Source organism: Meriones unguiculatus, chromosome 17 (genome assembly GCF_030254825.1).
Source record: "Meriones unguiculatus strain TT.TT164.6M chromosome 17, Bangor_MerUng_6.1, whole genome shotgun sequence".
NCBI lineage: Eukaryota > Metazoa > Chordata > Mammalia > Rodentia > Muridae > Meriones > Meriones unguiculatus.
In genome coordinates this window covers 47,823,996-47,851,566 of record NC_083364.1, presented here as the reverse complement: position 1 = coordinate 47,851,566, position 27,571 = coordinate 47,823,996, and the positions used below count along the sequence as shown (strand labels likewise).

The window sequence follows — 27,571 nt, the reverse complement described above, 5'->3', positions numbered from 1 at the left end:
TATTTGTCTTCCTTCAGCCCAGAGATGAGTTTTCTTCCCCAGAGCCCTCAGCCAAGGTTTGACATTGCTCTCAGGCCTGAGGCTGCCAACAGAGAGAACTCCCTCTGAGGCAAATCACCATCCAGTGACTTAATCACTTTCCCCTGCTGAAGTCGAAGTACTGTAAGGAGGGTTCTTTTACTTGTTTCAGAGACACAGTCAAATAAATACTGAATAAACAAAATGAACTGGAAAAATGGGTTGCTCTAGCCAGTGCCTGCCGTCCAGGGTCCAGATGGTTCTGATTAAAGCTCAGCTTTCCCCTGTGGCTCAGCCCTGCCTGTGGGTACCAGTTAGAGAGAATCATGTACAGAGTTGACTTAGGTCACTAAAAACTATACAACTCCTTATAAATAAAGTGAGCAAGCTGCTCTTGAAGGGAGAAAGAATCCTAGGCTGAGAAATATAGAATCTGACAGATTTCATATTCTGACCTGCCTAGTGAATTTATGTAGTGTGAATAAATGTGCTTTCCCATGGGATCTGATAGCATCCCATGTGGATACGTTTTTAGGATAATACAGTTGATGCTATGCACACTTTCTCCAGCATCTTGCTTCCTTTGTCTGAGTATCATCTGTCTACAGCTCTATCCATGCATGAGGTTACTTCTACCTCCATGTTAGTTCTAACTGTTGTGTTTTGCTCCCACTTCCACAGATACTCAAAAGCCGCGTTACTGGGTGTTGACACATAACTATTAGCAAGAGTTGTCACTTTCCTCTCCAGCGTGGTAGAGCAGGCCAAAGAAGTTATTTTAGCCCTCTATTTCACATCATGAACCTCATTTTTTCCCCTTTGCAGTGGTGTTCACAAAATCCCTGATTAAGAGATGTTCTGCTCATACTTAATCATCCTCTGTGTGAAGGAACACGCAGCAGGAAGGGCCTCAAATGTGTGTGCTAATTCCTTCCTTGATATTTTCTTACTGGAATAAATGCTTCCCTTCTTTGTAACAACTTCTCCAGAAGTTGTAGTGGTTCTTCACAAGACTTACCTTAGAGCATTTATCTTTGTATCCTCCACCCTTGTTTGCTTTCATATTCTAGATTAACACCCCTTCCCCCCACACACACCCCGCCTTTGGACAGGTTAAGAATTCTTCTGTCAAACATAGTTTATTCTACTGGGCTTTGCCTCCTCCCTTGCCATAACTCTCAAGTTCTGGCATAGAAATCGTGGCCTAAACCACTTTAAAACCATTTCTGAAGCCAATGGTTCACATCCCTGTGCCCTTTCCTTTCCAAATGCTTCATCTTGCAGGCTGACTTCAAAGCCGCCAGCAACGCTGTCCAGATTTCTTTGGCTGATGTATTATGAAGTCCCAAAGAGATCAGCAGAACAACCAGTAGTTAGTGGGTTTGAGGGGAGTCAGTTATTGCTACTTTTTCAAAAGCTGCCATCACCCCTTTCTCTGAGTCACTTCCTCTATACATGAATAACTTGACATTGCCTTCTATTCCATTGTATTTCTTAGAGATTTTTTTTTTCTTAACTTCTTTCCTGGGTGTTTTTTGTTTGTTTGTTTGTTTGTTTTTATGTTGTTGAAACTTGCATGAAGTTTCTCCATTACAACTGGCCATCTAACTTAGGAGTATGAAAAAACTTTGTTCTGCCACTTTGCATAAATGTTGTGATTTTGAGCCCCCATTTGTAATAATAGTGACTGAAAATATATTCAGTCACTTTCTGAGTTTAACTCTGGTCAAATCAGTTTCAAGGTAGGTTATCACAGCAAAAAACAAACTAATTCATTAGATACTTCTTTTTTTTTTTCCTCCCCAAACTATTAGGGAGCAATAGTCCTGAAGCATATAGAAGAAAATGTCCATAGCTCCTCCATGTCTGCCTTGTGCTATCTCCATGTACTGTTCAAGGGCTTTCTCTATGGTCCTCAGATATTGAAAGCTGCAGATATTGTCCAAGGCCTAGCCCATCAATAGCCTAGCATGGACTGGGGAGGGGCAATAAGGCCCCTAGCAGAGGAGCTGTTGGTCTTTAATGTTGCTGGGGGAGGGTAAATCATTTTCTTCAGTGAGGTAACCACCCTACTTGTAAGTTGCCTATTATTCAGTAAATTATCTCTCACTCACACATGAATGTGCAAGCAACACTAACAAAACCCAGGGGGTCATTATAAAAGAAAAGACAAAGTTGAATGGTGTGTGTTGGAAAGAAGGGTTCCAGAGGGAGTAGGAGGGAGTAAGAGAAGGGAATCTGAGATAAATTTGATCGAAATGCTTTATATATGCATGTGTGAGATTGTCAGTGTCATGATCTACAGTGATGATATGACAAGGGGGTACCGTGGTGGGACCATGCCTAGGTCCCTGATCTAAGGAAGTTTTTTGTGGGAAGAGAGGAGGAGGGCCTGGAGAAGGGATAGAGACAGTGAGTGAGCCATGAGAGAGGGAATGGAGGGCAGAGAGAGAGAGAGAAAGGTGGCACCTAGGACAGAGAGTGAAACAGCAGGAACAGAGAGAAGCTGGGGGTAGCAGGGGGTGGGGTCCTTATGGCATACCTGGTGGCTACAGGTGATGATGCAAACAATTGCTAGCAACCTGAAGGCAGGCCACTTGACTCACCTGAATGCTAACAGTCAATCCATAAATTAAGAAAATCTTCTTTAAAAATCGCAGGTGAAAATTGACTGGAATATGACAAGTATTTTCTCCCTAAATAAATGGCTTCAGTTGATCCTACCAATATGTAGCCACTTCAGCAGCTTACCCCACATAACAAATGAGCATTCTTCTATGTTTCTCTATCTGCTTGGCCTGGTAGAGGGCCTCTAGGTGTTAGCTAATAAAAGTATACCATCCTCCAATATCAAAAGCACCCCAGAACCATAGGTATTGATACAAAGCTTAAGTTGCCAACCCTTGAGGGAAATTGAATGTGACCAACGGGGAAATCATTGCTCCTGTTCCACAAGCCTAACTGCCATGTTTCCACACAGCCCAGGGTGTGGTTGCCTTCCTAGGGCGAGCTGTGCCCAGGAAAATTCACTAAATCACCCACATAAGGCTATAGCTTTGTCCTCTTCTCTTGGCCTTCCCAAACTTTGCAGAGAGATGCATCAGCCAACGTTTACCCCATGAATCTTCACGCATGGTGAATTCTGCGCTCAGAACAGAGACTACCTGGCTACCTATGACTAAGCGGCAACAGGTTTTACCTCCACTGATACTGCAGAGCTCTCTTTGTTCATCCTTCTCCTGAATGTCTAGTAAATCAGTTCTTAGTTCTATTGCCATGAAGAGACAGCAAGACCAAGACAACTCTAACAAACGAAAGAATTTAATTAGGAGCTGACTCAACAGTTTCGGAGATTTAGTCCATTATCATCATGGGTGGGAGCATAGTGGCATGCAGGCAGACGTCGAAGAAGAAAATGAGAGTTTTATATCCTAATCCATAGGCAGAGAGAGACAGACAGACAGAGAGACAGAGACAGACAGAGATTGAGAGAAAGAGAGAGATAGAGAGTGGGAGAGAGAAGAGACTGGCTTGGCATGGGTTTTGAAATGTCAAAACCCACCCTGAGTGACACACTTCTTCCAGCAAGGCTACACTTCCTAATCCTTCTAATCCTATCCAAAAGTTCATTCAAATATATGAGCCTATGGGGGCCATTATTATTCAAAGCACCGCAGCATGAAAAGAAGTGGAGTCAGAACAGGTGCCTCAAGTGCTAACTTTGAATCTGGAGATTTCTGAGGCGGGTTGTCTCTGCGGCAACCATTTCCAACGAAGTCAGCCAGGAAGGAAGGGCAGTGGAGGCACACGTCTCACAAGTAATTCAGACGCTTTCCCGTGGGAGAGCTTCCTGTTTATTAAACCAGCCAGGGAGCGAAACCTGCCTCAGGCAGTGGGTGGGACACTGCTTGAATTCACATCTAGTTAAATCCCATCTGGTAAAACTGACATGCTTCTGTAGTGTGGTGGGGATTTGTACAACAATAAGAGTCCTACCAAGCTGTAGGCAGAAAATACAGCTTCTGAGTAGAACCTCCTTAGGGACCTGGTCTATGCAATAAACTTAACCTGGGGATCTGGCCCAGGCCTTATACAGTACCATTTAGCAGCCATCTATGGTATGATCACAATGTTTACTGTGAAAGCAATAAAACCTTGCAACTGTTAAAGTCCAAGGAAGTTACCAGATGTTTTTCACAGCCTTACTTGAGTATTTTTAATTATATCTCGTTACTAGGCTTGCCTTTTTTCTAGTTGATTAGCATTGTAAGTCACTTCACGGACATAAACTATTAAACATAAACAATTGTAAACACTGAAAGGAAAACTTAAGGACTTTAAATTTTTACTTTTGTAAAATTTGGTGCTTTCTCAGGCCAGGACAAGGGGTGAGTAAAACACTTGGAAATGGTCAGATGGGTTACTTCATGGCTTTATTCATTGTCTCCTCATCAGGAGCAGCAGGAAACACAACTCAACTTTGCTAGCTCTGCAACCTACAGCATTTCTCCCAGGGCTATCACTCAAGTGTAGCCAGAATCTTGATTCACACCCACCCACATGCACACACACATAGAGAGAGAGAGGGAATTTTCAAGAGAATACTAAAGTAAAGGACAAGAGGTTAAATATACACAGCTTCTGGAAAGACAAAGAGAAAGAGCTATGTCTTAACTATGGTTGGGTGTAGTTCACAATAGGACTTTCTATTTTTGAGTTTCACTGTTAAAAACCATCAAGTCTATAGCTAAACATACAGGTTTAAGTAAAAAACAAAGTTTTGGTATGGTTATCTAAGGAAGGGAGCGGGGTTCTTGTAAATGAGATTATGAAGCAATTTATTGACTACCTTGCTCAAGTTTACAGATAAGAGAGGGGCTGATAAGATAAAAACCTCAGTCTAAAAGGTCAAAAGAGGTCTTACTATATACATATCTCGAAGAGTCAAGACTTACGTTCGGTAACTAACATGGTTGGAACCTTGTTTGTGCAACTTTCTCAGGAAAAAAAAAAAAAGGACAGTATTTTGCAGGACATTTCACCAGCCGTGTTGAAATTCTTGACTCTTAGCCTAGCAATGACTTAAGACCTAGAGGCAGGATGGGTTCATTTCCTTTCTCATGTTGCCTTAATTCTCCCTATCAACTAGCTTGCCTCACAGTGACAAATTATCACTGTACGTCTGCGAGGTACGGTTCTGTTACTCACCCATCATAGGCTTGTGGTCAACATTCCTATAACAAAAGACGGGCTAGCAAGAGAAAAACATCAAAAGGTTTAATCAAAAGGTTAAAAAAAGAGAAAAGTATGTGTGTATGTATGCACCTGCTTGTCTGTCTCTGTACCACTGGAGAGGCCAGAAGAGGGTGTCAAACCTCTTGGAGCTGGAGTTACGGGTGACTGTGAGCCACTGTCTTGGGTATTGAGGACCAAGTCCAGGTCCTCTGCAAGAGCAGTAAGTGCTTTTAACTGCCGAGCCATCATCTCTCTATCCCTCTAAACAAAGTTTTATGGAACACAGAACCTTTCATAAAAGTCTATGCTTAGATTGGTTGAAGAACGGACAATGGTGTGGAAGCGTGATTGGAGGAGAGTATGACAAATGATGACAGGCTGCCACAGGTGACAGCCAGGCTGCCTTGAGTCCTGTCCTATTTATCTGGGGGAGGAGTTCAGAGAATGCCACCCTACACACTGATTACTTTGAGCTGAAGACATATGGGGAACACCAGACACAGAAAGCATTTTCTCCAAACTCTCCTTATCTCCTTAGAGAGAACTGTCCTCTAAATGAACTCAGTTGTCAGAAATTCTCTGTCCCAACCTTAACACTTATCTGGGCAGATGAACTTGGATAGCAGGCAGAAAAGTATAGATTGACATCATGAGAATTACCTATTCTGTTATTACCTGAAATGTGTTTTATCCTACATAATTATTCTACCACCCATTCCCTTCCCTCACTCTCTTATAACTCATGACCACCTTCCTCAGAAGACCTCACACACACACTACACTCTTTCTTTCTATAGTTCAGCTTCCATCATCAGACAAGTCTTCAAGTCCCATAATTTACAGGACGCTTACATGTATGTAGACATCTAAAATGTTCTCTCTGCTGATAGTCTACTCTATGTCAATTTAGCTTATTCCCTGGCCAACAAACCTAGAAAGGTATAACAAAGCCATGTGCCCCACCCCCAAAACCCCCAAAGTATTCTTTTCTCCCAGTGTGTAGGGCAGAACCCTTCTGGAATGAGCTTCATATGACCTTCTTTCCAAAGAATTTCAGAAAACATTCTTATGACCAGACCTGGAGGGTAAACAGGCCAGAGTGACCTGAGGCTCTTCCATTTTCCTTTAGTTCAGAGGACCTCAGTGTTGAATTTTTGAAGCCCTAACATTGCAAACAGAATAGAATAAAACAACACAAATATATTATTTTATAGCTCTGAATGACAGAAGTCTGTAATGGCTATTTTTAGGCTAAAATTGAGTAGGGCCAATCCATTTTCTTGGTTCTAGAAGTCACTTATATTTCTTGGCTTGTGTTCTCGTTCTTTATATCCAGAGCCAGCAGTACAATAAGTTCAACTCTCTCAAATCTATCCATTATCTGTCTCTATCTATGTATCTGCATATTATTTATCTATCTACCTATAATTTTTCATGTGTTTGCCATATATCTATAATCTATCTAATTATCGATCATCTTTCTATCCCTGAGACTGCCTCTGACCTGTTTTCCACATTGAAAGGCTTTTCTAGTTATCATGAAACCCCAAAATAAGTCTCCCAAGATACATTTCTTTGTGTTATATCAAGATAGCTACTCAGAGAAATTTTACACCTGTAAATGGCCAGAAATGTATAGATACTTTATTATTATTATTATTATTATTATTATTATTTATATCTCCTTTCTTCCCAGAGAAGACTAGGGCGCTGACACTTGGTCCTGGGAAACTTCACCTGTAGAAAGAGACCCCTCTGCTTTCCATGCACACCCCATTCCACTCTTGCAGTCTTAGGTCACCTCCATTGCTCTGGAAGCCTAAGTTTCTGCTTCTCTGCATCGATTCAAGCATCGTGCCCTCGTTAGGTCTTGTACTGAATTCATGTGGTTCTCATGTTTAGTGTATAATAACTTTGTGAGTTCTTCTTCCTTAATGCATTAATCACCACACAAGTTCAAATTACCAAAAGCTCGGGGGTGGGGGGGTGGGGAAGAGTGAATATAAAACTTTCCTACTCTACACTGGACCCTTCTGCCCAAGAAATTTTTCTTCTTAAACTCAATGAATTAGTAAACTTAATTCATCTTTAAACTATAAAACCTTATTTTTTTCATCTTATAAATAGTCATGTCCGTTAAAGGTGTGGTCCCTGATGGGTTTTAACCACACTCTAGTAGATGGCCTCACACCCATGCCCATTAGCCCAAATTGAAGGCAATGTGTTATTTTTTTAAAAAAAAGATCTGAAGTTAGGAGGGGGGGGCATTGACCTAGGGGGAGGTGAGGTAGGAAGGAGGGTGCACACAATCAAAATACATTACAGGAATGTGTGAATTCTCGAAGAATTAATAAAAACAACATAGTTAACAACAATAAGTCTTTAAGTCCCACCCTCAGAGAGTTAAAGTTGAGTCGTCCAGAGGTTCAAATTCACTCATGCTTGGCTGCCTATGAATTAATTTTTTTGTTTTGCTGTAGAAAGATGATTCTATTACATTTCATTGTCTGATAGCTATTAAGCAGTTCTACATCAATCTGCACCAGCAATTTCCTAGGCCACTGTTTGTTTTTTACTCTTTAAACTGGCCTTAACATCTTGCTAACTCCTCTCTTAGTTATTATGTAATTTATTATGTGAATCTCTATGTTCCTTTTATATATGTTTTGAGACAATCTCATGGCTTAGCCTAGAACTCACCATGTAGACTAGGTTACCCTCAAACTTGCAGAAATCTTCTTGTGCCTCCCAAGTGTTGGAATCACACAGCGTATTGGTTTTACCCTTTAGAAGTTGATTTTAACATCCTTGAACTCACCCGGCAGCCAAGAGCTACCTGTCAATCACCCGGAGCTGGAATACTTCCTCTGTGGTTTACTCCATCAAGCAATAATTTTGTGGGTGTTAACAGAAATAGTCCCTGAAGGGAATGTCTCATTTTAAAATAAACTTAGGAGATATTCTACTTACCAAACTCCCTGTGGTGTCAGTTTGGAATTTAAAATTCTTTAGAAAGTCTTATTCCACGCTGTAGGATACCCATAAACTATTGACAAATCAACAGCTCAGACCTTCATACATTAGAAATCTCATAGCAGGGAATATATTTATTGTCTTAATTCTTTTGACTTAATTTTACAACTTCAAAATGCCCTTTATTGTTTGTGGTTAAAACCTATGGGTCCAGTTGGGTTTTGGGTAAACATATAGCTTTATTTCAGAAGGTAAGCTGTCCCTGACTTATTTAAACATTGTAGGTACTCAAGAAACTTAGGTAGGATTTAAGATGCCCAAATGTGAGTATAAGATGAACAATCAGTGACCTAAAAGCTGATTTTCAATGTCTACTATCCCAGCTCCCCACTAGCTAAGGGCCCGGAAGCTGGTGGTTAAATGGCTGTTAAGGAGCCATTTGTTGGTGCATTTGCTACTGAGTAAGATAGACACAATTTAATGTGCAATATGACTATCTCACTACAGCACACCCAAACCTCTCAGATAATAGGTCACCTGTTCGATGTTACATGGCACAGGAACAGTGTATGGTCACTGAGGCCTGTCCGGCAGGAAGTATGAAACGCAGGCACCCAGACCCTTATCTGATTGGGGCTGCGCACAAGCCAGAGTTCAGAAGTTTAGTATTTTAGAGAAATGAGCAGGTCATGTACTTTAGGCCACTCCTAAAGATTCACAGAATGTAGGAAGTGAGCGTCATGACACGCCTGCGTTACTATACATTATAATGCTCTTAGATTATTATAATACAGTACAGCCTTGGTGGAAAATTGGTCTATAGCTTGTTATTCTAAAGCATGAGTACACCTGTTATAAAAATAAGGCATGGGGGGGGGGGGTGCTGGAAAGATGGCACATCATTTACAAACGCTTTCTGTCCAGTCATGATGACAGAGTTGGGATCCCAGTACCCACGTAACAAGTTTGGCTTCCTGCAAAGGCCTGTAACTCGATCTCTGAGGGGTCTGACATCCTCTTCTACCTCTGAGCACCAGTGCTTATGCACACATGCACACACACAGACAGGAACACACACACACACACAAATAAATTAAATTACGTTTTGAAATATAGAATACTTGTTGTCATGTCAGTCTTTGGACAGCTTCCCTGGTCAGCCTTTTTTGAGTCCAGGTGCTGGTAAGGCATTCCGGACCTGCATCTCCTTTCAAGCACCGAGCTGTGTCCACTGAATTCAGTGCCTCTCCTTCTTGCTGGGCATTGCTGGCAGAACCCTGAGGATTCTGACTCCTTTAGGCTTTCTAAGGAGCTCAGGTTTGGCGCACTCAGGGCAGAATAGATTTGGCCTCTAGAGGGAGCTCCAGGCCTCTGTTTCCCTCCCATTGCTGCCACGCCCCTCGTCTCAACCCACACGTCAAGACAAGCATACAGACTTGCCAACAAGGGCGTTAGTGAATTACCTCACAAAGACTGTATGCTCTTTCCCAGTGTTTTGATTTTGTTTGACAGTGGTGGTGGTTGTTTTTTGAAAATCTTTCTTCTACACATATAGCATAATAGATTGCCAGGAGCCGCCTGTGACGTTGCCTGTCTCACCCTGGGCATAAACTTTAGACACACAGAACTTAAGATATTTCAGGATGGCTCCGCCCTTTCCATGGCAGGCAGGCTGTTGTGTCTCCCTTCCTTGTCCTCAGCATGGCACAACAGTGAAGTCAGAGGCTCTGACTTTGAACCCAAAGAGGCAAAGGATGCGGGGGCTGTGGGGGATTTGGAAAGCCTTCATGAATGAAGCAGACACTTCTGCATGCTTAGCCTGTCTTAGGAGGACACACTATTGCAATTCAGGGTAAAAATTAACAGAAGCAAACTGGAATTCCTGCTCTTACCCTCCATGTTTTTCCCCCACATGAATTTTATAGAGACATGGCTATAGCAAGATTGTTCCCTAGATCCCCACACACTGTCTTTTAAAACATAGTTGAGGCTGGAGAGATGGCTCAGCAGATGACTCCGAGTCAGCTCCCAGCCCCTTCGTGGGAGTTCACAACCATCTGTAACTCCAGTTCCACAGGATCTAATGGCCTCTTCTGGCCTCTGCACAGGCATGTATGTGACACATATATACATAGGCTGGCAGACAGTTGCACACGTATAACGTTTTAAAATACGTCAGTTTAAATACACACATGTCTAAAGTGTGTATATACTCACTAATCAATTGTTTGAAAATAAAAGCAACCATGTCAAGAAACTGCAGCAAACAGAGAATTACTTATTGGCAAGGGCATTCATTTATTCACTTTCAAGGATATAAATATTCATTATATTTTTCAGACAAGGACATTATTTGTAGCAAAGGCGATCACCAAATTCACACTGCAGTCTTGTTAGTTCTCATATTAATCATCCTGTTGTGATCTTCCGAGTGCCTAGATTAAATGCATGAAACAAGCCCAACCGTTTCATTAATGGGCCCAAATTTTTATAAAAATTCCAACTTGGACGTTTTTATACCTCAGAACACCAGTTTGTGTAAATGAGATGTCAATTTTCTTTTGTTAAAGATTTCTTTCTTATGTTTATGTGTACAAGGGTCCTGTCTATGTTTGTGCACTATATATGTGCCTGGTTCCAATGGAGAAGAGAAACCATCTAATGTCCTGAGGTGAAGTTACAGATGGCTGTGAGCCGCCATGTGGGTGCTAGGAACTGAACCCGAGTCCTCTGATGTTCATTTCTAAACAGAACTACTAAGTATGGCTTGTTAAGCTTGTCCAAGTGTTAAACCATGTGCTAGTAACTAAACAAAATGCCTGACTTAGTTTCTTCTCTGTTGCGGTGCTAAAACACTGACCAAAAGCGGCCTGGGGAAGAAAGGGTTTATTTGGCTTCCAGCTTATAGTATATCATGAAGAGAAATCAGGGCAGGAACTCAAGGCAGGAACCGGAAGGCAGAAACTGAAACAGAGGCCGTGGAGAAATGCTGCTTACTGGCTTGCTCTGTATGGCTTTCTCATTTTGTTCTCTTATACATCCCAGACTCACCTGCGCTAGGGATGGTGCAGGCCACACTGGGCTGGGCCCTCTCACATCAATCATCAAGTAAGAAAATACCCACAGACATGCCCACAGGACAATCTGAGGGAGTCATTTCTCAACTGAGTTTTTTTGGGTTTTGTTTGTTTGTTTGTTTGTTTCTTTTCAGATTACTCTGATTTTTATCAAAATGTACACATTCCTAATCAGAAAAAAATACATATACGCATACACACACATATTTGGCTAGGTATTTGCTTTCTTTGTTTTGATCGCATTTCAGCCTTACCTCCTTCAGTTTACACCTTGAACTTGGTTGGTTATATGCTTTCTTAGGGGTGACATTGACAGAAATCTTTTGGGTTGTTTCTGAGGGCAGCTCATAGTATCCACTTACATCTCACTAACATAGCTTTAGAGCGCAACTTTGTAGCAATATTGAATATACAAAACCCTAAATAACTGCAATGACGCAGGCACCGACCAATCAAAACTGCTGCTGCTTTCAAGAAGAGCACTGTGTCAGGCCACACAGGTGAAGTCCTATCTTGACAGTTCTACATCCTGCAAGGTTTGTTGATTCTATGTCAGTCTCTATTCCTGTTCCATACCTGGGCTGCTTGTGAATGCATCTTCACCTAACTGTGAGGGTGGCCAGTGAGAGGAAACGTCTGTTGCAGTAACGATGATGCAAAAGACATAAGCACAAACCAAACTTGAGCTGCTGATGTCCTGTGCCTCCTGAAGTGCAGGGCAGAAGGAGCCGTTCTCTGTGGAAGCTGGTATCTGTCTCTGAAAGGCAGGATGTGGTCTCTGAGAACCATTTTTACTTCTGAAAGGACCAGCCTCACAAGGTGGCATCAAGCCTCCAGTTCAAAAAGAATTGCTGTCAGCCTCTTTCAAAATTATCATTCTAGAAAGCATTGAAAAGATGTTCCCTAAACCTACTGACTGTAAACCTTATATCTCATGCTATAGCAACACAGGAAGCCAAAAATACACCTTTTATTTAAATATCTCAGAGCTTTTTGAAGTATGGGTAGCAAGGGGGAATGAACTGCTTTTAATACATGGTATGGGTTACCTAAGTCAGAGGTCTATTCTACACATGTGAGTCCACAATACCACCTCTTAACCAAGTAGGAATGTCTGCCTATGGCTCTAACAGAACTCTAAATATCAGGGGAGAGCAAGAGAACTAAAACCAGAGAGTCATTCTATTACAGGAGGTCGTAAACAATAGCAAAGATAAACACAGAATTGGAGAAGAATGGTCTCTGAACAAAATTGGGGCAGCTCAAAGCTCCCACCAGAGGTGTTTTTGCTGGCTTATTAGGATGTCCAGACACTGTCACAGCTTCTATTTCAAAACACATAACATTATTACCAGAAAAATATTAATACAATAGTTCATCTGGACTTTTCTTGACCCATAATAGAAGGGTTTTCTGGTGAATATGAATGTCACCTGTGGACACAAGTTTATGGTCTCCTTGTTTGGGCCATTTCTGCTGCATAAAGCATGGGAAGACTGCTGGATAAAATTTCCTTTCCTAGGTCTCTAGGCAGTGAGCCTGATCTCCATTGTGAAGAACTTCTCCCTTCCAACCCATTCTCTTTCCTTCATCTGCTCATCTTTGTAGGTTCAGAGCCAGCCCTGAATTGAATTTGATAATTTCAATTTCAATCAATTGAAGATCTCCTTACTGAGCCTTACAAAAAGCATTTGTAAGCCACTGACATGGTCACTTATACTTTACTAAAAACCTTACATGGGCTTGAGAACTGTGTTTAGAAATTTTTTCAGCTAGGGGTCACAATAACCCTCTCTGTAATCCTTGCACAGAGAAGGCCGGGGTGTTATTTATCAGTAGTAGATTTGGCAACTTAAAAGTAGCTTCCTGAAAACCATGGCCATATGTCAGCTCATTGTAATCTTTGCTCACTTACAGTAGACACGATAGTGTTTACATTTTATGTATGACTCAGCTGAGCTCAGAAGCTCACCCTTATCTGAAGTCTCACAGAGGAGCTTACAAGCTGAAGAGGAATGACTGTTCAGGAATGAACTGAAGGGCTAGTTACTGGTCAGATGGCTATGAAGAAATTACTTACTGTCTCTGAGCATAACTTTTTTTAACAGAAGCAAACAGATCATAATGTTTATCTTGCAGGTTAAGGAATACTTGGTAAAATGAATGAATGAGAAAAAACATAGTAAGGGCTCAAAAATATTTACTTGTCCTATTTAAATACGTCTTCATTAAAATTACAAGTAAAGGGTGGTGTCACCCAAAAGGAAGGAAGTGTTTCCAGGGAGACACACACACACGCACACACGCACGCACACACATCATCATCATCAGAATGAGTAAGAATAGGTACAGAGATATTTTGAATGCATATAGACCCCGAATAATGCAACCTTGGCGATTCTACCCTTATTACTGTGTTACACAGGATCTCCTGGACTGAATCCAACAGGGCACTATTGTGCTCTTTCATTTTTCTAGTTCATTAGTCAAAACTTTCCCTGAACAGACTTGCACAGGGGTTCCATCGTTCAGAGCAGTGGGTGAACAGTGTGTTCTGGCTCTCCACTCAGCTTCTCTCTTTTCCCACATGGCTCCGGAAGATAACCATGAAACCTGCGGTGTAAACCAGATAAAATTTCTTCTATGTCTTCTAGTCATAGAACCTGACCTAGAGTGAGATGTACCTTTTCTTCTTACCATTCGCTCTTCATGTGCTCACGCATGAGTCATAGTTGCAGGCTCAACGACAACTGTATAGATTTTGGAAACCTCACTTTCAATCACGTATTGATCTCCTTACATAGCCTTATTATAAAGCCTGTATCTTTCTCTGTTAGTAGGCAGCATAAGACTGCTGGCAGCAGAAACACATTGAAGCAAAGTGGTCAGAGCTCTCAGGAATTCAGTAAAACAAACAGAACAAACACATCACCAAAATCATACGGAAAGTACACAAATTTTCAGGAACCGAATTATCTCCCAACAAAATCTCCACAAAATGACGACCATGAATCAACACGAAAGTCAAACCTGCAGTAGGTTTTCCAGAGCCACCGAATTTTGCTGTTTATATGTTTGGAGGAAAATGCAGAATTTCCTGTTAGGTATTGTGGTTTTAGTTGTTCAGTTGATGTGATCATCCAGGGCCGGCCTTCCTCATGTTGTAAGACAGGAAAACACAGGAAACCAATGAAGAATTTTCTAATCTCCTGATTATCTACTGATTCTGAGTTACAAGAATCAGACCTCCAAAAACACTGCAGGGTGCAACCTCTTGAGCAAAAGGCCTTGAAAGAGCATGATCCGGCTTCAAGTCAGGTGTTGGGCAAGACATGCAGGCTCTTAGAGTTTACCTGGACACGATGACTGGTACTGCTTGGAAAGCTCTGGTAAATGAGGACTCTGAAAAGGCAGAGGCTCAACAATCAGCCATAGTACAAAGTGGGTACACATGCCTCTTGGGGGGAATTGTCAACAGAAGAAGCTTGTTGGCCTTGTTGAGATCATGGGGAAAGTAGGACACATAGTTCACTTATGAAAATGTCAAAGCACTGAGTAGTATTGTGTTACCTCTTCTACATCATGGACTCCCCTTGTGCTGATAAACATTGGGGTGGTTTGAATTAGCAAAACTATTGTCATTCTATTTGCTCTTTCTTTAGGCAGTGCTCTCTTTCTTTCTCTTTCTCTCTCTTTCTCTTTCTCATCTTCCTCCTGCCCCTTCCCATCTTCTCTCCCAACCCTTGAATGTTGAACCCAGAACCTTTTACATGTTATTCAAATTTTCTGCCACTGAACTACCTCCCCAGCTTTCCTCCCTCTTTTTACTAAAACATCTCCAAAGTATAATTTGGAGGATCTTTATCTTGCTAAATAAACATTTGTGTGTGTGTGGGGGGGGGGTCCTTAGGAGGAAGTGCAAAGGAAAACAGAAAAACTGGGAGAATTGGAAAGAAATCTCTTTAATCTGATTGGGTAGTTATGGTTGACTTCATTTTTTCCTACCGGTCTCATTGTAGAGTTCCACATTTCAGAGCAGCACAGTACAAGATGACTCATGAGATAGTACCAGATAATAGAAGAATAAAGATTACAAGAACATTTTCATTGTGAAATTGTATCTCAGTATGAATTGCAAGCTCTGTATCGCCTCCTGAAGTCGTGGTTTGCAAATAATTGCTTTTTGTAATAACGCGTTATAGCAGATATTCTTAATGTTTGACACGACAGTTTTGTAACAAGAGATTGGCCCGTTAACTCTGACACCAGTAAAGGAATTTATCAAATCTGCCGTCTTACTTATTTTTCTATTGTTGTAAGAAAACACCGCGATCAAGGCAACTTACAGAAGAGAGAGTGTACTGGGGAACTCACCGTTTTAGAGAGCGATTTCATGAGTGTCATGGTGGCAGGGTTTGGGGGGATGGTATCAGGTAAGCAGGTATGGTTTTGGAGCCATAGCTGAGAGCTCATGTGTTTAGCTAAACACAAGGCAGAGAGAGGGCTAACTGAGAATGGTGCGGTCTTTTAAACCCTCCAAGTCCACCCCAGTTACACATGTCCTTCAACAAGGCTAACATCTCTTAATCCTTCCCAAACAGTTCTACCAACTGAGGACCAAGCATTAGGGTACTGGGACAGAATGGCATTTTCCCCCCAAGCTTACATATAGGCAAAATTTTGGACCATAAATACTATTAAGAGATACTGGAGTGTTTATTGTTTCTTTCATCTTGTCTTGTTGAGACAAGGTCTTTATCTATAGCTCAGGCTGGCCTCAAACTCTCAGCAATTTTCTAGCTTCAGCTTCCTAATTACTGAGAGTACTGGTGTTGACCATTAATCTCAGCTTGGCTACTGTAAATTTTGTAATTACACCCAAATTTTCTAGATTACTCACCCCTGAACTGTCTACTAAGTCAAACCTTCATCCCAATATAATTTTTGTGCAGAGGTAAGTTTTTTTTTGTTTTGTTTTTTTTTACAAAATTTTTCATAACACTAAATTTCCTGTGGCTATACAAAGAAAAACCGGAACAAAACAACTCCCAAGTAAAATTAGGTATATTCCCAGACAAGAAAATTAAATAACCTGTTAACATTTGGGGGGTTTCTCTACCAAGTCTATGCTGTCCTCCAACACCCACAATCCTAGGTTTTAAAGGGATGGAGAATAACATATTAGCTGTTCTTTTGTGTTATTCTTCTTTGAATTTGAAGACCTAAAATTTGAAGACTGTATGGGATTAATTAAAACAAACAAACAAAAAAAAAAACAAAACAAAAAAACCCCAGCAGATGTTGCTAGTGCTGTAGTTGGAAATGTCAGCATCTTAAAACCGTTTGATTTTAATTACTTACGTGGGAGAGGTGACACGGGGTGAGAAGAGGCACACAGGTCCTGGGGTCATAATACAGTGCTCGTTGCCACATGTGTGACTAGTGGGGTGAGAGAGGGAGGAAGTGGTGAGCTGCTTGGTAAGGTAACTTACTCAGAAATGGCATCTGGTGGGTAGTAGCTAACCAAAAAGGAAGCACACTCAGTTATGGCAGAGAAGAAATGGATGAAGATGGTGTGAGATTTATTTTCTGTTTCCTAGGCCAAGGGAAAGAGTCTGGGAAGAAAATAAGAAAGCAGTTTTCTTGAACTAGAGCGAAGTAACTCATGCCACAAATTGTGTGATGAACTCTTGATTAGCATAGTATAAAGGGATTTATGTGCTGTCGGTGAAGGTCTGGAATTTGTTTGGAAACAAAAGGATATGAGCACTGTGGGATTTCAGTCAATCTTGTGTTGCTTCCTCTGATGCTTCAAAGATGCATAACAGTCTCCAAAGCCAAGAAAATGCATTTGGCTCAAAATTAGCTCATCATTAACAATGATAGGTATAAGAGTATAGTCCTATACAGTTCTGTAAAGGTTTTCTGTGTTTATTATTGTAAATATGTAAGTTTTACCAGCTAGGCCAACCTGAGGCCTACTACTCTTTTAGGTTTTAGTAGGTAATACAAACATTGTGGCCAGGAGTCTCTTCATAAGATAATCAATAGTTTTCCTAATGAAGGTTTGTAAAGTGTTCAAAGGTCATAATTATCTATGACTACTTCCATTGGTGGGTCCTGAATTAATTAGGGCCAGGTTGAAAGTTAGATCTGAGACAGGAAATAAGCCTTTCTTGTTTTCTCATCACTGTGTGGTTGAATAACTGCTGCTAGGCCCTAAAAGAGCTAAAGTTTTTTGTCTCTTTCTTAAAGGAAATAACTTCCATGGTCAGCAGCCTTATAATTAATAACTGTAATTTTTGGAAGTTTGCTTATGGATTCATTCAACAAATATTTATTGAGCAATATTCCAGGCCTCATGCCCAGTCCTTGGGATTTGGAGATGAATTTGCGAAAATGGAATAAACACTTACAAGCCTAGTCTGTGCCAGGGATCAAACCAACCGACCTACCACATGCCAATCAATATAAACCGGGCAGCCAGCCACACAGGGTAGACATCATTCTTATCTGGGCTGTCTTTCTTTAAAGATAAAGTTCATCGTTATAAAATATGCCATTGCACTATAAAAATGATATGTGATTACTATAAAAAATACGAAAAAAGCTAATATCCATGGTAGCAACCACTAGAGAAAATTACTGTTGACTTGGGAGTTTCTTCCATAAGAATGCTTCAGAGCTGTTGTGTTTGAAAGATGTGGGTTTTGGCAGAGTTGCTGAGAGAGATTAGAAACTGAAGGTTTGCACTTAAATTTACTGGTTGCTGTGGTTTTGATTAGAAATGCCCTCTAAAGGCCCATTTGCTAAAGGCTTATCTTCAAAATTAGTACCATTGGGGGACAGTGAAAATATTGAGTGTGTAAGGCCCATTGGGAATTTTCCGATTATTAGTGGCGTGCTCTTGAAGGTGATAGTAGCACCCCAGGGCTTTACGATTCCTCTCTTTCAGTCCACAGCCATGTGGTAAATAACTTTACCAAGTTATACCATTCCCACCAAAATGTGTTTGCTGCTGGACAAAAGCAAAGGGGGCAGCTTGAGGCATGAACTAAAATATCAAAAGCATGAGACAAAATAAAGCCTTTTTTCCTTATAAGTTGAATATTCGGGTATATTGTGATAGTAACAGAACACTGAAACATAAGACTTTATCAGAGACTTGGTCAAATTTATTCTCAACTCCACTCATAGTGGCATCTCACTACTTTTAACTGCACAAGACCTCATCTTCCTTCAGTCTAAAAAAAAATTCTCATTTTCTCTGGGATGTCAACATGAGTGTTTCACCAATACATTCACCAGTAAAATTATCCCACCATTTTATGCTTTTGATTTTTCTTAATGTAGCACTATTTTCATTATAATGGAAGAATCAGGTTTTGCTTAATGTCTACTTTCCCTCATTATAAGTAATGTATGGTACTTGAACAGGGCCCTTCTTTAATTTTTTTATTAATTAACTAATATGTTTTATTTAGTCTATGAAAGTTTATATATACACGCAATGTAGTTTGATTATTCACCTCCCACTACCTCTTGGGCCCCTGCCTGGATCTTCTTCCTGACTTCATGTTCTCTCTTTGTTTTAAATTAATAAGACTCTAGCAGGAAATGGTGAAACAAGGTATTTGGGAAGGGGGAAGTGGAGACAAGTCAATCTCTGTGAGCTCAAGTTCAACACTATTAATATAATGAGTTCTAAGCCAGCCAGTGTGATATAGTAAGACCCTGTATCAAAACACACACACACACACACACACACCCTAACACAGAAACCATGAGTTCAATTACTATTGCCCATATGTGCATGGGTGTGAGGCCATTTGGGGTGGTGAGCAGTCAATCTACCAGTGGCAACACTCTCTGAGAGAGGTGACTGTTCTTCCTGAAGCAGCAATCAGCTGCAACAGCCTTTTAGCCAGGACTCAGGCCTTGGGAGCTCTTCTACCATCTGTACTGTAATTTTGACTGGCTTGATTTTGTGCTGGTCTTGTGCACACAACCACAGCTGGTATGAATTCGTGTATACAGCCACCACATCATGTCGAGAGAACAGCATTTCACAGCTCTCCTCCCTTTTCCTCTAGTCTCTACATTTTTGCTAACCAGTCTTCTGCTATGCTCCCTGAGCCTTGGGTGAGAAGAGGTTGATAGAGCAGAGCACTTACAATCACTTATCCTCAGCACTTTGGCCAGTTGTGACTCTATGTATTAACCACTAGCACTGCCAAAAAATAATCATTTATGGCCAAAATATATATCTACTAGTATAAACATAAATATTTAGAAAATAGCTTGACAACATGGCACTATCCCTATCTTTTAAACTATTGTATCTTTACTCCATAGCAAAATGCTCGGCATATAAAATAGTTTTGAGGTAAGCATAATCAGCAGATGAAGGCTTGTAATTCTACCAGGAATGTAGACGGTAAAAACAGCTAGAAGCTGCTGCTCCTAAGCCTGGTGTGTGCCCTGCTGGGGCAGAGGAAAGAGAATAGAGCTTGTCAGAATAGGGAACAACACGGCACAGAAATTAAATGTGAGTCCCAGGGAAGCAAAGAAAGAACATGCCAGTGAATCTAATTTACAGAACATAAAGTTCCCTTTGTAGGAGACTGATCCATTTTGTTCAGTATAAATTCCAAAAATAAATTGTTCATATGACGTCAAATTCATGTTTACATCCTAAAATATCCTAACATGAACACTCATAATCTCATACAACTGGTCAACAGCTTCACAAACATTCAGCAACATGGAGAACATAGAAGCTTCTTGGAATTTCCTGTGGGAGACAAGAAATCTCTGCTTCCTGGGGAAACAAACTTTTGGTTGTTTTGATGTTGGTGTGTGTGTGTGTGTTTTTTAAGAGTTCATTAAAAGGAGCCATTTTGGACAAGCACCTTCTTAAGTTTTCTTTTATTTCCTAGCTTCTTTCCAAAACAAATGGGTAGTTTCATCAGTCGACAGGCTGCTGCGGAGAACTTTCTTCCATTTGCAAGCAGAAGGGGGGTGTTGAGCCTTTATGCATTCCATCTTCCCAATCATTGTTACCTTAGGATTCTCCAGGCTTCCCGGGCTTCATTCATATGGGAGCTTTCATGGTTTCCTACCCTAGCTCCATTGCTTTTCATTAAGGAAGACAGAGATAGAGACTCACCTAGCTGCTCTATGGCACTCTCTCCTCCTCCTGTTTTCTGACCCAGGGTACTGTCCTGTCCCAGGATGAGCTGTGTTTGCATGTATTTTGGGACAGGAGGATGAGGCAATTTCCAAGACTCAACACTAACCAATTGCTATGTAACTATAGCCACCACTAGGCCAAAGGTACCCAGGCATCCACACACACTGAAGAGCCAAAGGACATATGAGGCTCTAACACAGAAATGAGATGCACTGAACCACTGCCAGGTGTCTCCAAAAATGCTTCTTACATCCCTGAAAAACTTAGAACTGGAGCCACCTGAAAGGGAAAATAAAGTGACAGAACAAAATTTGGAACATTCACTTCTTATTTAAATTGAATTTGCAGAACTAGAACTGGATAAAAATCAACATTTGGAGAATCTATTTTTCACCATCCTTAAAGAGTACTTGAGGATATCTGTGATCTGCAATGAGGTCTAAAGTGATGCTGAACGTATAGAAAGGAAGACTTCCTCAGACACTCTCACCTTTACTCCACCCCATGAAATTAAACAAAGAAGGTAATTCTGAGAAGACAAGGTGTAAAACAGCCAGCCAGAGCCATTTCACTTCTCCTGTTACGGGAAGGTGTTCTTATGAAACATGCAAATGAATGCAGAGGCCCAAAGAACACCGATGAGGATGAATACACGTGAAGCCAGGGAAGCGAAGGCAGCATTAGATAGCCCAGCACGAAGTCAGCTTCTTCCATACTGGGAACAGAATTTCTTCCCTCTGTGAGATGAAAACAGTGGAGACTGAGTCATGGGCTGGGCCAGCTCCTAACATCTGGGCTCTGGCTTCAGAAAGAACAACCTAATCTTCACATTCTTTTGGCCCCAAAGACTCTCATCCTCATTTTTGGCTTGACGGGGTGCTTATCTGGTTTGAACATTCAGTCCTCCTTTGCAGAAAGTTTTTCCAAGAGTAGTCCAACCTTTCTTCCAAATTGACAACACAGAGTGTGGCTTCTGTGTCTCCCTGATGGAGATATTCATCTGGCTTTGCTTGCCCATTAACTCAGAAGCCACTTGATATTTTTTTTTAAATCCAACTTTTGCTATGCTTTAATGGTCATGGTCTTTTACAAAAACATTAAAATCATGTAGCCACATGTGTGTATGTATGTATGAGACCTGTGAAGACAGCCCGCTCCTTCAGGACAGAGGGTGGCTTTGTAAACTCAGAACTGAAGCTGTGTCTAGATTTTTGAATCACAAAAGCTTGTGGGAGCAAAGGCTAAAACAGGAGACAATAGTCATTTAAAGGATACTAAAAAAAAAAAAAAAAACTCTCATGTGATTGCAGCCAGTATAAGAAGCAGCCTATCTACTTGCTCTGCAGCCAGGTGCAGTCAAGGGACAATAGTCAAACCATATCACTGTGACTAAGAAAGCTTTCAGGAATTTACTTGATTTTAGTTTCAAAAAAAAAAGGCTAAAAGAAAACCCTCACTATCTATCATTTCTTCTCCCCAGGTTTCATATTGTCAGGACTACACTCCGTCATTAGGTAAAGCCCCCTCGTTAGTTATACACATACATAGTGAAGGACAGACTGAAGCTATAAAGGGAATTCATGCAAATTATTTCACTGACTAGCTCAATGAATGTGCACTGAACAGCAGCTATGAATTTCCCTACACAACCCTACTCTACTCTACTCTGCTAATGGTTTTGTTGCTTTTCTTCTTTTTTTTTTTTTTTTGGTTTTTTTTTTTTAGATTTTTTTATTGTTTATTATTATTAGTTACATTTTATTAACTCTGTATCCCAAATGTATCCCGCTCCCTTATTCCCTCCCAATCCCACCCTCCCTATCCCACCCTCCCTCCCTCATCTCCTCCCTGCCCCTTTCCAAGTCCACTGATAGGGGGGACCTCCTCCCCATTCATTTGATCCTGTTTTATCAGGTATCTTCAGGACTGGCTGCAAAGTCCTCCTCTGTGGCCTAGCAGGACTGCTCCCCCTTTGGGGGTTGGGGAGTCAAAGAGCCTGCCATTGAGTTTCTGTCAGAGACAGTCCCTGTTCCCCTTACTATGGGAAACCAATTGGTTATTGAGCTACCACGAGCTTCATCCGATCAAAGGTTCTAGGTTATATCCATACATCGTCCTTGGTTGGAGAAACAGTTTCAGAAAAAAACCCTGTGCTCAGATATATTTGGTCCTTGTGGGGCTCCTATCCTTAAGGATAGGTTTTGTTGCTTTTCAATGCTGATATTTAAACCTAGAGACTAAGCAAGCACTCTACAACTAAATCACACTGCTAGCTCTTTGAGATAAGAAGATTGTGAGTTCAAGGCCAGCCTGGAATTCCTGGAGAGATCCTGTCCCCTCTATGTCAAAAGAGAAGAAGATACAGGGCAGAACCACTTTCTCTTGATGATGAAGCAGCAAGGCAGTAGTGTAATTGACCCAATTTTGTGAGATAAAAAAATCTATAGGATTATGAGAATTTCTACTACCCCTCAAATGGTGGTGAGTAGAAGTAGAAACTAATTTACATGAACTTTAAAAAAAAATCCCTTGTGATTGTTAACTCAGAAAAAAAAAAGTGTCATCCCTCAAAGTTCTGTGCTTTAAGCTGTGGTCCGGGGTTCACTTTCTTCAGAATGTGGTACTGATAGCCTATGAACTCTACCCGGGGCTATCTGGCATGGAGCATTGCTTCTAAGTGTATGCTGTGCTGCTTTGAATAAGAATGGCTTCCTGGGCTCATATATTTGAATGCCAAGGAAAGGCACTCTCTGAAAAGATAAGGAGATGTGTTGGTGTAGTTGTGGCACTACGGGAAGAAGTGCACCATGGGGGGTGGGCTTTAAAAGCCCTGGCCAGGCTAGCATCTCTTCTCTCTCTCTCTCTCTCTCTCTCTCTCTCTCTCTCTCTCTCTCTCTCTCTCTCTCTCTCACACACACACACACACACACACACACAGGCCAGTTACCAGCTCCTGTTCCAGTGCCGTGTGCACCACCACGCTCCCTGCCGTGCTGATAATGGACTAAGCCTCTGAAACTGCGAGCCAGCCCCCAATAAATGCTTTCTTTTCTAAGAGTTGCTCATGGTGTCTCTTCACAGCAACAGGGCGCTGAGACATGTATCAAGAGGATTGGGGAGGGCGATTGCAGATAGAAACATATAAACTACTTGTAACACAAATAATCTGCAAAATTTTTGGTTTTATTCAAGAACAGTTTTGGAACCGGTATGAAATAATAGTCACAGCCAACAGGAATTTAAAAGTCCCCCTACACGGCACTTTGCTCAGTTAAGCCTCTGTGCCTGTGCCATCCCAGAGAACTTCCTGCAAAGGAGGAAGTTTCTCTGCTGCTCTGTATTGCAGTCGTTAGACACAGGAAAGTACTGAGCCCTCATACGATAGCTATAAATACAGCATATCACAGCACTGCAAGTGTTAAGCTTACTTAAGACATCATGAGAGGATTTTTGTAATGTGTGTGTAGAACTCAATTGTGTAGTTCTTGACTGTGAACTTCGTAGATGACATGCTGCAGTGTCAAAAGGTTGGGCAAGCTGGCTTCAGAATGTTGCTTGTGCAACAGAGGAAGTGAATTGTTTGACTTAAATGAATTTAAATGTCTGTATACAGCTACTGGCTTTGAATGGAACAGTCTGTATGTACTTAGCATAACACAGGAGGTAGCCAGAGACAGCTTCTTCCTGGAGGGGAGTCCTTCTCTTCATAGACAGTAGAGATGTCTGTCAGGTATGTAACCTGTTTCAGTATCTTGTAGGAGTGATGGTAGATACATGTAAGAAACACAGGTGATTCCAGGCAGGTATTTAGAGGATGCAGACTCCACAGAACTGCTCTGGGAGTTCATCTTCAGTGGAGAAAGCAGCTCCATGTGGGACAATGGGGGAAAGTAAGCATGTGCTTCAAGTAGCTTGTTTCTTATGAAGAGAGTGGCTATTTTCATCTGAACAGTCCTAGCCATTTTACTGAACATTAATAAGCCCTGTGGTCTAAGATGAACGGGTTAAGTGTGGGACGAGGGGAAGTATTTGTCTTTCTTCTTTTTCTCCTAATAAGACCCAAGCAAACAAAACCCTAGGCTGCGTACACACACACACACACACACACACACGCATGAAACTGTAATATACAGGCAAAAGGTCAGTGAGACAATAAAATGCACAAACAAAGCAATATAAGACAAAAAGTCTACAAGAACACTGTTGAGCTTGCTTTGTGCTAACCATCCACTGCTGGGCATAGGGCCTGTCCTTAAATGTGATTAGTATGCCCACTCCATTGGACTCCATTGGTGAAAACTAAATTTTTCTTTGTAAGCAAATGTCATTTGGATATAGATTCTTGCTTGGGGATGGAGCCCAAGTTTACTTCCCTGTCTCAGCACTGGGACCCTGACTAGCTTGAACCTATGCCGGCCATGGGCGTGTTGCCACAGTCTCTATGAGTTCGTATGTGTGTCAGTCCTGAAAGACTGGAAGGCACTGTTTCCTTGGAGTCATCCATCCCTACTGGTTCTGCCTCTCATTTGGTACAGTTCCCTGATCCCTGAGGGGAGAAGTCTGATGGAAACAACCCTTTTAGAATGGAATGTTCCATTCAGAGTCCCACATTGTCTGTCTGTGAGACTCTGCTAGTTTTCATCTACTTCAAGAAGCTTCTCTGATAATGGCTGAGTGAGGTGTTGATCTTTGGAAGAGTGGAATGTCATTAGAAGTCCTTTTATTGCTATGCTCCTTTATCAGAAAAATAGTCTTTGATCTTCCCATGGGGCCATGGTGTAACGTCCTGTGAAAGTAATGGGTTATACCTAGTTGAGTTGTTGGCCAAAGGAGCCCCATGGAAACTGTCAAACATCTTAGGGCATTACCAAAGTTATTGGTTGCTCTCTACAAATTGATGGTAAGGCTCTATTGCTGAAGACAACATTTATATATCTCACTGGACACAGAGAAGTCAAGCTAGTACTAATTAGAGCCTTTGCCCCTCCTCCCCCCCAGTGACTAGCGGTCATGGTTCTGGAAAGTACTCTGCTCACTACTAGAGGACACTTGTAAACACCAACACAGCCACCAACCCTGTGATCTACAATGATGACTTGCCTGCATAATATATGTGTGCAATGGTTTGGGGAGCAAATAAACACTCTTGATTGGATGTAAGGCTCACTCCAGGAGAGGGAACTAATGCTGGACATTGCTCAGTGACCAAGAACTTGTAAAATGCTTTATAAAGATATCAGTTCTGCTATTTTAGCTTTTCCTGCTATTTCTAGCTTTTTATTGTGAAATAGTGTTGAAGTGTTCACATAGTTTTACTTGTACGCATTGAAAGAATCTTCTTCTTCTTCTTCTTCTTCTTCTTCTTCTTCTTCTTCTTCTTCTTCTTCTTCTTCTTCTTCTTCTTCTTCTTCTTCTTGGAGAAGGATACCATTTTCTATTTTTTAATACCAAATCAGAGTTGCATTCCCAAAACTCCTTAGCGATGCACTGGTTGTCTTTTTCTATGTTCTTGGAGTCTATTTGCTAATATTTTATATTTCATTGAGCTTTATTCTCAACATTATTGTATTTTCTTCTCCTTCAGTTTCCTTTGTGTTTGCTTTGCTCTTGTTTTCTGAGATCCCTCAGCCGGAAAAGTGTGCTAATGTCTTTAGAAGTTACATATTTTGTAATGTTAAGCATTTGATAGTGTAATTTTCTTACTTTTGTTTCTATTCAGGGCCACATATTTTCTGATTTTCCTTGTGCTTTCATCTTTGACTGTAACTGAACATCTTACTGTCAAACAATAGATTGTAGCACATACACTTAATGTAGGTATTCTAGTTGTACATAGTGCTTTTTATATGTCACTTAGGTTGTTCAGAGTGTTACTCTGATCTATGATTTTTATTGATTTTCTTTTGTCTAGAGCTGAGCAATTGAGAGTTGCAATTTTGACTGTGGGATGATTTATGCATTTATTCTTTATATTTGTTAAATATTTTAAATCTCTTATAATTGTTAAATTTACAATGCTGCCTAGTTACCTGATTGTCGTTTAACAAGTGAAAAATTTATTTTAGATTTTTTTAAGTCTGAGACTTAAAGAAACAAGTTCCACACCAAGAAAGAATAGATCTCATATTCCAACCAGACAAGTAGATACTAGAGCCTGTTCCGGAGAAGGGCTCTATGAGATGAGCCCCATCTGTTTCTTGAGTTTCTGACAAGAGCTTTTATAATAAGGCAAAGGAAAGATCTGCACCATTTCAGTCACAGCTTAAGGCTGCTGCTTGGGCCCCAACTAGCTGTGGACCACCAAGGAGGACCCAATTCTTGCAGCTGATGGCAAAGGCCCACCTTCCATATGAGGACAAAACTTAGGAATGATGTCTTCTCAGCACAGACCATTTTTATAGCTTGCAATGCTCTTGGTCCCATTTTATATTGATTTATCTACAGCCACACAGCAGACACAGCTATGTTGTCCTCTGAACATTGTTAAGTCCCCGTAAACATGTAATGACATGTAAGCTTTGGCCTGGGTCTATCTCAAACATGAGTGTCCTGACTCTAAAAGGACATAAGGACTGCAGACTCACTGGTAGGAGGCTACTAAGCAATCTAAACATTCTGTGCCATCACATGTTCTACTAGTCAGACTTTAAAATATGCCACTCCTGTAATTCTCACTCACATTCACCGCTTCTACAAGCTCACTGCCCTCCACCTTGTCTGGGGGATGTTGGGCATCTTCCTTCTGTAGTGGAAAAACAGAAGTCTAGGAAGAAAGAGGGACTCACACATACTGACATTGGACTGGAACTTGAAGCAGGAATTCCTGGTTCAGTGAACTTTCAGGATAGTGCAATGCTCTGCACTAGACATGGTCCATGTTCCGCTTACCTGCCCACACACAAAATGAACTGAGAACTGCTTTGGCTGATACACACACACACACACACACGGACAGAAAGAGAAAGACAGAGAAACAGAGAGAGAGAGAGAGAGAGAGAGAGAGAGATATCTTATATCTGATTCTGGCGAACCATAATTTATTACTACAAATTCAGTGGTGAGAAGTAACAAAAAC

General features: G+C 41.1%; 1 long non-coding RNA gene across 1 annotated transcript in view; it reads right to left on the bottom strand.

Annotated features, from left to right (window-relative positions):
* LOC132648729 (uncharacterized) overlaps nt 1-14,665 on the bottom strand; it is a 35,814-nt gene extending 21,149 nt beyond the window's left edge. Inside the window, exon 1 of the long non-coding RNA XR_009587110.1 lies at nt 14,334-14,665. This is a non-coding gene — a long non-coding RNA (uncharacterized LOC132648729). The remainder of the gene's footprint in view (nt 1-14,333) is intronic.
* Nucleotides 14,666-27,571: the final 12,906 nt, after the last annotated feature.